This window comes from Centruroides vittatus, unplaced genomic scaffold, assembly GCF_030686945.1.
Source record: "Centruroides vittatus isolate TY-2023 unplaced genomic scaffold, ASM3068694v2 scaffold_1444, whole genome shotgun sequence".
Taxonomy (NCBI): Eukaryota; Metazoa; Arthropoda; class Arachnida; order Scorpiones; family Buthidae; genus Centruroides; species Centruroides vittatus.
In genome coordinates, this window is record NW_027122679.1 from 2,043,768 (window position 1) to 2,057,941 (window position 14,174).

Sequence of the window (14,174 nt, forward strand, 5' to 3'; positions counted from 1 at the left end):
TTTTAGATTAAAATAAATTTGAAAAACTTTTAAAATATACTAAAATAATTTTTCTATAGCTTAAAATTTTTATTAATAACTTATTACTAAAAAATATATTTATTTTAAATTGACATATCAATCATTTTTATCCAAACTATCCTCTAATAATCATCCAATAATTATATAAAAAAATAAACAATTTAAGTTACACTGTAACATTTTTAATTATTTAGAAGCTGTAAGTTCATAACAGAAGTAACAGATGTATTGTAAAAAAACAGCAAGCAATGCCAAAGCTGCAGAAATACGAGCTTTTTTAATTATGGAAATGGTTAACCACATAAGAAAAATGGAAATTGTCAATCAAATTTTAAATGTTACAAGCCTGGTCTCCTATGTAAAACCATGCTATTAATATCACTTTTAATGTATTAATAAAGACTGTTAATTTTTAACACGCTCGTCAAGCATACGGATTCGAGAAGACTCGAGTCACGAATTTTCACCCAGGTAATATTTAAGTTGTAAGTAAATCGCGACCAACGGTTATTGTTAATGGAACAGAATTAATGTGATCGAAAAATAAACCATCGTGCAGAGATTGCTAGAGTTAGATAACACAGAATCGCATTTATATAGAGCCACCAAATAACAAGAGTACACACGGGAAGAAGCACGAGGAGTTTTGGCAATGCCGAGTCGACTCGGCAATGGCACAAACCGGTAGGACGACGTGCACGGCCGGCTCATGCCGGCATCAAGTCTGACTCGTAGCGCGTCAATCTTTCCACTCTACTCCTCACTCATTTTACTTTTGTTTGATCACTCAGCATAACAAGTATTTTAATTGTCAAGCAAATTGTTTGAGCGAAAAAAGGAAAGTTATGCAGTAATCATGCTGGTTTTCTACGGATTTTTGGTTCGTCTAAGAGAAAATTATCAAAAACCAATACATTTCTTCTACACTAGATAATTAAGAAAATTTCTTAATTTCTAAAACACTATTATTTGATGTTTATAACTTATTTACAAATTATAAATTGACTAAAACAATACAATAAATTTATAATTAGGTACTAAATTTACATACCCAATGATACAGGTTATGCTTCTGCACTTTAAAAAAGTCTTTCTGTATGACTTAAAATACATAATATTTATATCAAGGGAAGATTACTACAGCATCGAGCAAAATCTTTTCAGTTAATTTTAAAAATCATTTCAAACAACTAAGCAGTAAATTACACTTGAACCAATTAGATCTATTAAAAACCCTACGAAAGTTTTATTTAAAACCATACGTTCTATTGGATATATATTTGTTATATAATATTTTTATTAAAATTAATAACAAAATTTTGAAAATTAAAAAATTTTATCATCATAGTAATGTTGAAGTCTATATTTTTAAAAAAATTCTACATGATAGTTTGTTCTGAGTACATTATAATTGGAAAAAAAGCAAAACTTCAATCAATAATCTGATGAGGAAGCAAACGAGCTTTGGAAACATTTTAACGGCAGTTAATATCCGATTCCTTTAAAGCAGCAATTTCCAAAATGGGGCCCCATCCTGTTGAAGGCGGTGGCCTTGTTAGAAGACTCAAAGAGTGCCAGAAGGTGAAGGGCAATAGAAGTGTTGGGAAACAAGCGAAACAGAAAATATAATTTATAAGAAACACGTGAACTAAAAAGGAGGCAGTAGTCCAAAAAATTTGAGATATTTTATTTTAAAGTAAGTCAGATGCCTAATACTATGTAAAATAGTCCATTACAGTAGAACCCTTCTAATCTGCCCTCAGCTAGTCCATCGTTCCGGTTAATCCGACCGTGGTCGGAGTCCAGAAACTTGTCCCGACTGGTCGGTGACTCACCACCTGTCGCGTTCTTCTGTGTTCGTTACAGTATATGTTTTACATTGTGTGTACGTGTACAGTTTTGTGTGTTTTTTCAATATGTCAGGAGTGAAACGTAAACACGTTACTCTTTCATTAATTAAATGAAAAATTGGCAGTACTACAAAGACTGGATGAACGAGAGTCACTCCAAAAAATTGCTAAGGAACTCAATGTAGGCGTTACAACAATAAAAGATTGGAGAAAAAATTGGAAAGACATTGAATCATACACAGTGACGATAGATAGCAAAAATGCTCTTAAGAATTGGAAAACGTTGCGAAAGCCTAAACTTGAACTGCTTGACAACACTTTGTGGATGTGGTTCTGCCAAGAAAGATGGAAGGGAACCCTGATATCCGGGCCCATTATAAAAGAAAAGGTAATAGCTTTGGCACAAAACAGTAGAAGCCGGAAGTGAGTTTGCAGCTAGTGAAAGCTGGATTGATTGCTGGAAAACCTGTCATGGCGTCCGGTTTGTTTCAATTTCTGGTGAAAAACTATCTGATAATGCCGAGGCGGATAAGGAGTTTTCTGTGAAGTTTCAAGAAATTGTCGAAGAAAATGAACTGTTACCTTGCCAAGTCTATAACATAGACTTGGCAAGGTAACAGTTCATTTTCTTCGAGATGAGACAGGCCTAAACTATAAAATGCTGTCAAACAAAACACTTGCTGCATCAAATGAAACTGTTGCAGGAACGAAACTTATAAAAGATAGGCTAACCGTTGCTCCTTGCAGCAACGCTAATGGTACACACAAGCTTTCCCTGTTCGTTATTGGCAAATCTAAGAAGCCTAGGGCATTCAAAACATTATCTTCCTTACTAGTTTATTACCGCAATCAAAAGTCTGCTTGGATCTTTTCAAATCTTGGTTTTTCGACGAGTTTGTTCCATCTGTTGAAAAAGACTTGAAACAAAAAAAGCTTCCCATTAATGCTCTATTGCTGTTGGATAACGCACCATCACATCCATCTGAAAAGGATTTAATGAAAGGGGACATAAAAGTTATCTTCCTTCCACCAAATGTCACATCACTTATCCAACCAATGGATCAGGGACTGATACAATGGTTAAAGAGGTGCTATCACAGAAAGTACATTAGCTCAATTTTAGAAAAGTCCAAAGAAGGTTGTAACATATTTGAAGCTATGAAATCACTCAACATCAAAGATGCTATCTATACGATTGCTGAGTCATGGGAGGAACTGAAACTTGACACGCTGCGAAAATCTTGGCGTAAGCTTTGATCAGAAGAAGTTATAACCAAAAGTGACCAGATCGAAGACGAGCAAAACAACACGCAGGAAATCGTTAAAGATCTACAAACTGTACAAAGTGAATGTCCCTGCCAGTGAAGTTGAGAAGTGGATTGCCCAATGTGACAAAGACTTCACAGTCTTTGTCACATTGGGCAATCACTCCTCAACTTGTGAAACCAGTGAAGAGCTCAATGACGACCAGATTATTGCCACTGTTTTGGAAAATAATAGTGAAGAAACTGTGAACGAGGACTCAGACAGTGATGACGACGAACCCCCTACCCGGATTTCACACACCGACACCAAGAACGCTTTTGATATTGCCCTTCAGTACATCGAGCAGAACTCAACCTCAACACCTACGGACATTTTGTGGATCAAGAAATGGAGGAACACTGCAGCTAAGTCTAAAATTTCATCTGCTAAAAAAAAATCTATAACTGACTTTTTTTCTAAGTAATTTTTTACTATAGGCTACCTTCAATTTTTACAGTACTGTATATACAGTATGTAGTAAATACATACAGTATTGCTCTTTTTCATTAATAATAACAGCATTTGTGCAATTTATTGCAATGTTTTTACTGTAGAGAACAATACAGTCATTTTTGAGTTGAAAGATTGTTTATTTTACTTTTTTCTGATAATCCGATCTTTTTTGCATTCCGACCATACACCCAGTCCCAAGGGTGATGGATTAGAGGGGTTCTACTGTATAAAGAAAATTCTGCCATAAAATCAAACAAAAGAAGACTCATTCCCAAGTCAAAAATGAATACTTATTACTACTACTAAAACAAAGTAGGTTTCTTATTTTTCAACAACTGAAAAAACTAAATTAGTTAAAAATTATACATTGCACTGCAAAGCATTGCATATGATGGTTTGCTATTGCCATTTAGTGATTTGAAGCAAATAGAGAAAACATACTTACAAATTTTTGAAATTTCTTCCTTTTTTTTTAATAAAATTAACACTTATTAATAAATAAATAAAATATAATATAAATTTTACAAATATAAATATTATATTAACAAGTAAAGTTTTGTTTAAATTACACGTGCAGAAAGCATCAGACGGTATCGTTTGCCCATTACTAAACGTCTATTACTCTCCACACGCCAACAGAAATTTAGATTCTGTTTCGTATATACATATAGGGTCTTTTTCACTTTGCATACAATGTTAAATAGAATAATTTCTATAATAGAATGTGTAAATTACCTCTTTACTTATTGTCTTCTGCATTGGGATGAGAGTTCAGAATCTAACTGAACTCCTTATCATTATTCAATTGATTCATTTGTGTTAATTATTTTTAATAAAACTTTCATTACAAAAATTTTTAACAACGATATTACATAAATTTTATGGTTCAAATAAAAAAAGCTATCGGCTATAATAGTAATGGAGTCAATCGTTGATAAGGAACTTGCTATTATGATGGTTGTTCATGGTTGATCTTAGTAATGTCGTTTGTAATTACGGAAGCAAATATATTGATAATATACGGTCAAACCTGTTTATCTCAAAATTTATTTTTCTCCCCTGCATTTTCAGCCTAAATTCAATAAATATTCCATGTTTATCTCAAATAATTTTCTCCCAAAACATTGTTGTCTCAAATTATGGATTGACACAGTTACAAATTTAAAGTTCAACAACTACATTTTAATAGTACTGTACAAATTGTAGTCAAGAAACAACTCTTGCAATATAATGCATAGTTGCAATCAATGCTGTTTTTCTCCAATTGGCTAGAAGTTTGACTGGTGTCTTATCAGTCGGAAACTACCGACAAACTATTTCTGTTAAGGTATGTCAGAAATGTTTTATTTACACCTAATCGGGCATTACTGTACTCACTATTGTATTAATAAAATATTATGCCTACAATCAAACCTATCACCATTTACTGTGTAGAAACCTCTGTATCTCAAATTTTCTCTCTCATTCCTACAGGATTCAAGATAAATATACAATTGAACTTGTCTACGTTGAAATTCTATGTTATTACAAAATAATAAAATATGGATATTGCATTTGACACTTCTGTCTACCATAATGACAAAAAACACTAATTTATAACCAGTGATAATAGTTTATTAACCCAGCAACAGTTGTATATCAAGAATTTCTTTTTTAGCTAAGAAATGTGATGACAAATTTAAAAAAAATAATCACAATAAAGCGATCTGCCAAATTATCAAGCTTTAAATTAGCCTCTTAATAGCCTGATAATTTGGCAGATCGTCCGGTTGTGATTAATTAAAAACTCGGGTTATAGAGTTGTTTATATAGTTAAAAAAGCTACTACTACTTGCATTATAAGTAAATGAAATATAAAAATCAATTCTACAATAAGACACATATATAAAATTAAGTTATCATCATCTTGCAACAATAAATATTTACATATTTGCTCAAAATATAAGAGATACATTATAACTATTTATTTTTGAGGTTATTTTAAGTTGAAAATAAATCAATGGTAATTCTTAGAATTTGATGAAATGAAAATGTCAATCTTTTTGTATACAATTTCATTGAAACATTTAATTAAAACTGAATATTACTTTCTATGTTTACACAATGGATTCACAAACATGCACTTGCATAATATTGATTATTTATGGAATAACCTATGCCAGTGATTCTCAACCTTCTTAGCTCTGCGACCCCCCAAATAGTAAATATAAATAAAATTAATATTTCACGACCCCCCTACCCAAAGGAGTTAAAAACTCAGTCGATGGAGTATTTCCCGGAAGATAAAAATGATTTCTTGAAGAGATGGGTACTGAATCCGTTTAGTGAAAATGTTGTTGCCGCTGCTAAGTTACCAGTTTAGATTCACGACCAGCTCATCGAAATGTCTTCCGACAAAGTGCTAAACCTGCAATTTACATCTGAAGATTTAAATAGGTTTTGGCTTGCTCGTCAACACAAATATGGAAATTTAGTCACAGAAGCATTGAAAATATTAATCCCTTTTGCCACGTCTTATCTCTGTAGAAAGGGTTTTTCGGCTATGGTTGCGCTAAAAACTAAATACAGGAATTGTCTTTTATCACTCGAAAACAATTTGCTTTTGTGTGTTTCTAACATAGATCCACGTATGGAGAAAATTTTAAATGAAAAACAAATGCAACCATCGCGTTAATTTCTTTTCTTTACATTTGTACTTATTGTAAGTAAAATGTTTATAAGTTTATAATAAATGATTTTTCTCGTAAAATGATTTCATTATTGTTTCGCGATCCACTTTAATATCACTGTGACCCCCAAGTTGAAAAATGCTGACCTATGCCATATTCTTTATCTTGTTGATAGAAATGATTTGACACTTTCAATATACCAGGTGAACAATTAACCAAAAGTTATCAAAAGTAAACTTCTCATCAATACTGTAACATATTAAAGATTTATCATTAACAATCTTAGAATAGATCAAATGCTGTATATAGGAAAAAAAACGATCGCAGATTATTTTATTTTTTACTAATTTATATAATATACTTGTTATATATTTGGCCTTAAAATTCATTTTGCTTTTTTCAAAACAATAGTCATGATATATCAACTGTTTACTCATACAGCAAGTTAAATAAACATTTTATATTAATTTTCACGATGAACTCAGGATATTTTCTTCAAATTAGAAGTTAAGACTATTTACAAAAATATTTAATTTTCGAACCTGATACAAATTGGATAAAAACTTGATAGTAGGGTGAGAAAATTTACTTGTTAAAGCGTCAGATCCTCAAATTAAAGGCTGACATTTGATCGTTTTTAATAGTGCGAATTTTTACCTATTGTTATTTGTTGTTAATGAATCTTCAAACCAATGTAACGGGTACTTCTGTGGTTATGTTAAAAGGATTAATGGATAGACTCGAAAATTAAATATTTTTGTAAATAGTTTTAACTGCTAATTTGAAGAATTCTAATTTAATATTAAATTTATTTACCATCCTTTTGTTAACAAAATGTAAAAATCATAATTGGAGTTATTTTTTAATTAATTTCATACTATAAAAAAAAAAATCATTATTATTAAATACAGCAATTTTGGCCTACAAAGAAAGTATTATGATGTGAAAGTTCGAACCCACCGGAAGTAAGCCGGTAATGATAAATCATTTTATCGCATGGTTCCCACGGAGAAATATGAATCAGAAGAAAAAGATATGAATCAGAAGGGAACAACCGGCAAAAAATGCTGGTTGGTGAAACTGGAAACGTGCCTGGGGGGATAAAAGGGCGACGAGAGAGGAAGAGGAAGTCGGTTACATAGAGTCCGCCCGATCGACTCACGGGCGATTACATAGTGTCAGGGAGACAAGGTGTGTGCACGCCGAAGTCCAAAGAAACCCGACCGAACGACCACTTTGACCCGTCTTTGGACCGACCCGGATCATGAGGTATGACCCAAAGTCGTGTAAACTCTCCCTCCGCGGATCCATACTCCGGCGACGGTCGCTCGCCTCTTTTGTAATCGTCATGTTATTCTTAATAAATCGTTGTTATTGTTTTATCCGTTGTAATGTCCTTTATTCTAATATTATCATCCGCCGCTCTACCGTCGAACTCATCCGCTTCCTCCACTTGCGTAACGCGTAACTCATCCGAACCGCCATCTTGACGTGGGCAGGTCTAACAGACCTGTTAGCCGAAAAAAGGGAGGAATGAGACTTTGTCCGCCTCCCGGCACCCACAATGAGATTCCAAGTTTTAGAACTTCAATTCTCACAAAACTTTCTGTGCAGGCTTCTTGGATGCTAGAAGATAAAGTTCTATTTTTTCTCGAGCATAGTATCATAAATATATAAGCTGGAAAACTGGTTCCTTCAAACTAGAAATTATTTTTACAATGTACATCATTTTGGACATCTTCAAGATGGAGATTGAAAGGAGAAGTTTGTAATTAAGTAATGTTTTCTTAAGTTCGATGTTTGATATATACAACTAAACTGTCACAAGAAATTGTCACATATGTCAGGTGTGTTTTTGTAATCTAATCTCTTCAAAATGTGGGGTGAGATTATCTCAGCAAGAGCAGGGAAACTTTTGCATTCCTTTTGATGTGTGGTGGGTCAGTGCTGACCAGTGTGTGTGTGTCCAGTGAGAATCAGTGTAGTGCTTGGTGATCTTAGGGTGCCAGAGTGTTGGTCACAGTGTGTAGCAAAATAAATTTTTTTTTGTTGTGTTTAGAGATTGCAATCCAGCAGTGTTTTCAATCCAACTGGATTTTTGCTGGACCAACATCATTCCAGCTGGATCCAGCTCAGATGTATTTTTGGTGCAATAAAGTGTTATCTATCTATCTATCTACTCAGCAATTTATGTTTTTTTTTTTTTTTTAAAGAAATAAAACATTTTTTTTAAATACTTCAGAAACTTTTATTATTTAGACTGGGTCACTATAAATGAGTAAAACTTCTTACACATTTAGGTAGTAAACTTAACTTTGGTTCGGTTTAACACCTGAGATAGAGAAATTAACTTTAAATGTTTAGTTAGGTTATAATTATAATGTAATCTTTAAGTTAAATAATAGCAAAGGCAACACTACTAGTTCATTTATATTAATATATTATAATAATGTAAGGACGGATAATCAGTGGTTAAGTGGCTATCAGTCTTACTAGTTTTCTTATGTAGGCTCTACATATCAGTCTGTAGTTATTTATAAGTAATTTAATTATTAGTGTTAGTAAAGTAGTGAGTAAGTAATTAGTAGTAGTCTAGTAATTAGTTATTATTATCACAATCATGAATCAATACATTCATATCATCATATATCTAAGATACTGATATTCATTAATTTAATGAACTATTTAACTAACTAGGTAGTCTCAGTTTCTCACTAATTTTCACAATAAAATTGCCTTGCCTAGCCTACTAACCACTTACAGAATAAAAGTTAAAAACTCTTACTTAATAGAATTAGAGTAGAAGTTATAAAATATTAGTCTTGTCTTGAATAAAGTATTTTAAAGGATTAAATAAAATTAAATCAATCACTTCTGTTATTTTTTTTACTTTTCTGGACGTAAGATCTCAAGAAACAAATGGTATTGATGGTGTTGTCTCCCAACCTACTTCTTAACGAACTGCATATATATCATGCTGCAGAGAAAGCTCTTTCTGCGTCTATGCTAGTTGGTTTCGGGGTCATCAAATAATCATAAATTGTTCCGTCATGTGATTCATTGACGTCACAACCGACCGTAAATTAAAATTATGCACCAGGACTAGGAGAGGAGTTACTTATTTTATTTAGCGCAAAGACACTTTATTTAGCGAGAGAGGAAAGTCAACTGGCAATTAGATCAGCAGAGGTAAAAGGGTAAGCGGTGCTGTATAGAAAGGGGGTGTAGCACGTGCCACACTGAATGGCAACATCACTCTCGCCGCTGAGCGATAGCGCAAGTAGCAAACCGACAACGTAAACTTTTGCACCATTATTTTAGAAAGTTAATTGAATATTTGCAGATCCGCAGTGCTGGATCTGGCACCTGGTGCTGGATCCAGCAGGCTGAAGAATGCACTGGATCCAGCAATTGCAATCCCTAGTTGTCTTGAATAAGGATTTATACAGAATAATAATAAAAATTCTAAAATTTATGATAAAATGATAAAAGATGCTTTATTTACCTAAATAAATACTCTTGAATGCTGTAAACTTTAAAAATATTCAATTATTATTGTAATAATTAAATATTTAGTCCTAAAAGTATATATTCAGTTTGTTCTGTTTCTTTATTCTGTTTGTAACAAGGTAGAACAGAAATTTTAAAAGAAGCATATTCTATCCCATTGAGTTTCAAACTTGCAAGTTATTGTTATGAGGTTATGGAGACTCAAAGTTCACTATTCTGCTATTCCCAGTAATAAATATTGTCTTTGGAACATTCTTAAAGTCTTTATAAAAATATCCAAATTGATAACCTTTTAATGTTTATGTATTTTCAAAATAGCTCATTGATGATATGTGGAGGAACACAAAATGAAAATGGCTATAATGTCAATGTATCTACAATATTAAAAACTGGAATAATAGAAGTAATTTAAAAAAGATTATCAAAACAGAAGTTGATATCATCTAGTGTTCAAATAATAATAATTACAGAAAGATCTAAATTCTCTACATTATATCTTGCAAACACTGCTGTCCTTTATATCATTAACAAAATTAATACTCTATTATGGAAGTGCAAGGCTATGAATCATTTGCCTAAACATAGATTGTTTTCCTCTTCAAGTTTAAATTTATCAAATTAGATTCACCATTACTTTTACTATTTTAGTTCCATACCATTTGCAGTCAAATGGCTTCATAATAAACTCTATCTTCAGAATTCTTCTAACTGTTCCTGTACCAAAAGAATTAAAACTTTGTACCTTAAATACAGGATCTTCTAAAATAAATGCTACCATTTTAAATTACCGTAATTATGATATTTATTATCCGAGAAGTATACGATGTACACCAATCGACAAAGTAACTGTCAGAGTTTCGTCTTACGTCATCGTACAAACAATCTTGTTGTCTACTACCTCTCTCTGGGAAGCACCATAAACAAAAACAGCAGTACTGCAACAGAGAAAATGTTGTGTTGTGAAATTGAAAAATCTATCCTAGAAACTCTGAATCACTCATCATTCTGAAACAAGGATGTGCAAATTGTGGAGCTAAGGGAGCTGTAAAATTGTGGCTACTGTGAAAGAAGTGATGACAGATACGCCATAGCAAGCATAGGAAGAATTTGAGTATCTGTCAGATCTAGGCCATGTAACAAGGTGCACATGTTGAGAAACTAATCCGCAAATGTGAAACTAAATTTTCCAATGTTTTAATATACATTACAACATTCTCAGTAAATAAATAATATAATTACAATAATTTAAAATGGTAGCACACTTTTGGAAAATCCTATATACAGTAGTCACCGCTAAACTTAGACCAGGCCGCAGTTAACATGCCATCCAATAGATAGGTTTAAAAAAAGTAGCTTTGAATCATTGCATGAGTGTTTTACATAATTTAAAACAAATATACAGTAATTAATCTTTATTTTTGCTAAATATCAACTTGATATCTTGCAAGTTTAACAAAATTGAGCCAGTCAAAGTTGAGTCACAAGCATCAGAAAACAAAGATGTTGCATCACCCCCCTCAATTAACATAGACCACTGCATGTTTAATATTTTGTTGCATCACCTTTAGTGGCCAAAACTTCTATATGTTTTGGCATGCTATTGACTAGGTGTTCACATTCATCTGCCATTATGAAATTCCAGATAGTTAGGATGGAAGCTTTTAGTCCTTCAACACTCCGAGGGCATGTTTTTTGCAGATGTGTCTTCATAATGTTCCATACATTCTCAATTGATAAAAGATCTGAGCTGTTGGATGGCCAAGGAAGAACTTGTGTTCTCTTCTGCAAGTTACTGTTTTATTTTTCTGCTTGTATGACATGTGGCCACATCCTGCTGGAAAATGCAGGTTCTATTTTGATATAGCTTTGCTATAGACGGAAGTAAACAGTGTTGTAGAATGTCAATGTATTGCTCTGAAGCAAGTGTTCCATCAACAAATGTCAACTGACCCATATCACTGGCACTCATACACCCCCCAAACCATGGTGCTGGCAGGAAACTTCACTGAGCGGTTTAACAACAATGGATCATTAGCTTCATTGGCAGATCGAATGACACGTTTGTTTTTGTCTGTTGCTGATAATTCGAATTTTGATTCATCAGACCACAGAATTTCATGCCACTTTTGTTGGGATCAGGAAAGATGTTCTTTGGTCCATTTCTTCTTTTGATGTGCTGTTCGCAAAGGTTTTTCACCTGCTGCATAGAACCAGAAATGCATTTCATGCAGTCTCCTGTGTGTTGTCAAAACAGATACATTCTTTCAGTTGTATCATTCCATATTGTAGTAACATTCAAAGCTGTGGTATGGCAGTTGTTTTTTACGATTATTTTCAAACTCCTATCATCAACTTTTGAAGTTTTTCGTTGATGTCCAGAAGCTTTGTTAGGTACAACATGGCTGTGGTTAGTGTATCGATCAATAATCTGGTGCACTGTTGTCTTGCTTAGCATTAGCTCTTTACTAATAGCTCTCTGACACGCCACGACTGTGTTTAGCAATGATAGCATTCCTTAAATCGTCTGAAACAGCTTTTCCGCCAGTCATTGTAGACAAAATGCAAAGGTTCATAAATAGAACTAAAAAAGCATCTTATATCATTCACAGGATCACTGCAAGCTAAAATGAGGCTAAAATTATCAGTTGTTGCAGAAATACTGTAACATTATTTAAATGCAAATTATTGGTTGGTCTATGTTCATTGATGGGGATGACGCAATGGTCTGTTTTCTGATGCCTGTGACTCAACTTTGACTGGTTCAATTTTGTTAAACTTGCAAGATATCAAGTTGATATTTAGCAAAAATAAAGATTAGTTACTGTATATTTGTTTTAAATTATGTAAAACATTCATGCAATGATTCAAAGCTACTTTTTTTTAAACCTATCTATTGAATGGCATGTTAACTCTTTCTTGTCCGTTTGCTACGCCCCTCTGTTTAAATTTCTTTTGTAAAACAGCCAAGGGGCAATATAGGCCAGTCAAGGTCACTCAGGCAATATTATTTTAAAAATTCACCAAAAATCAAATTATCATTACGTTCATATAAAAAAAAATCCCGTACTACGTTTATTTGTTGTGAAATTATCACACATTATATCAAACATTTGTTTGAAATCAAAACTTTATTCTGCTATCAACTAATATAATGAACTAATATACTTTATTCACTTCATATTGAACAAGATTATATATTTTTGTAATAAACATATGATTACCAGAAGTAATACATGTAACATTTGCTAATATTTTTGATTAAAATAAAAAATATATAAAATATCAGAACTGAAGATCACAACTTGAATATTTATAATACGTCGACGTATTATAGCTGAATAAACTTATTATAGCATGAATGAGCTTATTATAGTAATATTATTGCATGAATATGCTAAAAATGAAATAAAAAATTATCAAGAAATGAAAAATTAAGAAAAAAAAAGCATTAATTAAAATTTTTTAAGTCAACAAAACACCCCCCGGACAAAAATATGTGAAACAGACAATAAAGAAGACGCTGCCGTCAAGTGCTGACATCTATTGTCGATAAATTTTATAAAAATTGATTTTTAACAGGGTATCGATGAATCGGTACCCTGGACTTTTTGCTTAACAATTAGGGGTACGACAGATCGGTACCCCGGTCAAGAAAGAGTTAACTGCAGCCTGGTCAAAGTTCAGTGTAACTACTATATATTCTTCACCTGTACAATTAAACAAATTCAAGATATTGAATTTTTTTATTTTGAATGTTCATTTTAAAACATCTTTCTAATTACACATCATCATATTTATAATATTTCATATGCTTATCAAATGTCTTTATACAACTCTTAGACAAAAAATTAGAATATTCTCCTAACTGAACGTTTAGTGTACACTTTCTCATAAACAACACAGAGTACGAAATTTTTTTTGACACTACATAATGTATTGCTTATGACATTACACAACTGCTTATGTATATTTATTATATCCATTAGTCAGACAAATTAACTCAAACATTTTTTTTGTTACAAATGGAAATGAAATGACAAAAAAAACAGATTATTATTTTGTCTATGACAAAAAATTAAAATATTAGCTAAATGTGGGTTACATATAGGAAATACAACAAAATAAACTTAATATTTTGTGGCATTGACGTTTGCCATAATTACTGCTCACAATCTGTCAGACATGGTGCAAATTAATGCTTCACATTCGTTTCCGGTGATGCAGTTCCAAATGTGTCGAATGCATGTCACTAGTTCCTCTTTAGAATTGGGTACCGTTCATTAAGTCGTCGTTTCATGACTCCCCACAAATTTTCAATGAGGTTTAAGTCTGGTGAATTGCTTAGCCAACACAGGACTGCAATTTG

The 14,174-nt window shown here is 32.5% G+C and overlaps 2 protein-coding genes across 12 annotated transcripts in view; one reads left to right on the forward strand and one right to left on the reverse strand.

The window, feature by feature from the left end:
• The window catches only part of LOC136987102 (deoxyuridine 5'-triphosphate nucleotidohydrolase-like), a 359,911-nt gene that overhangs the window by 171,583 nt on the left and 174,154 nt on the right, over positions 1-14,174 (forward strand). The window lies entirely within an intron of this gene.
• The window catches only part of l(1)G0196 (inositol hexakisphosphate and diphosphoinositol-pentakisphosphate kinase), a 138,091-nt gene that overhangs the window by 68,931 nt on the left and 54,986 nt on the right, over positions 1-14,174 (reverse strand). The gene's annotated exons all lie outside the window — the stretch shown is intronic.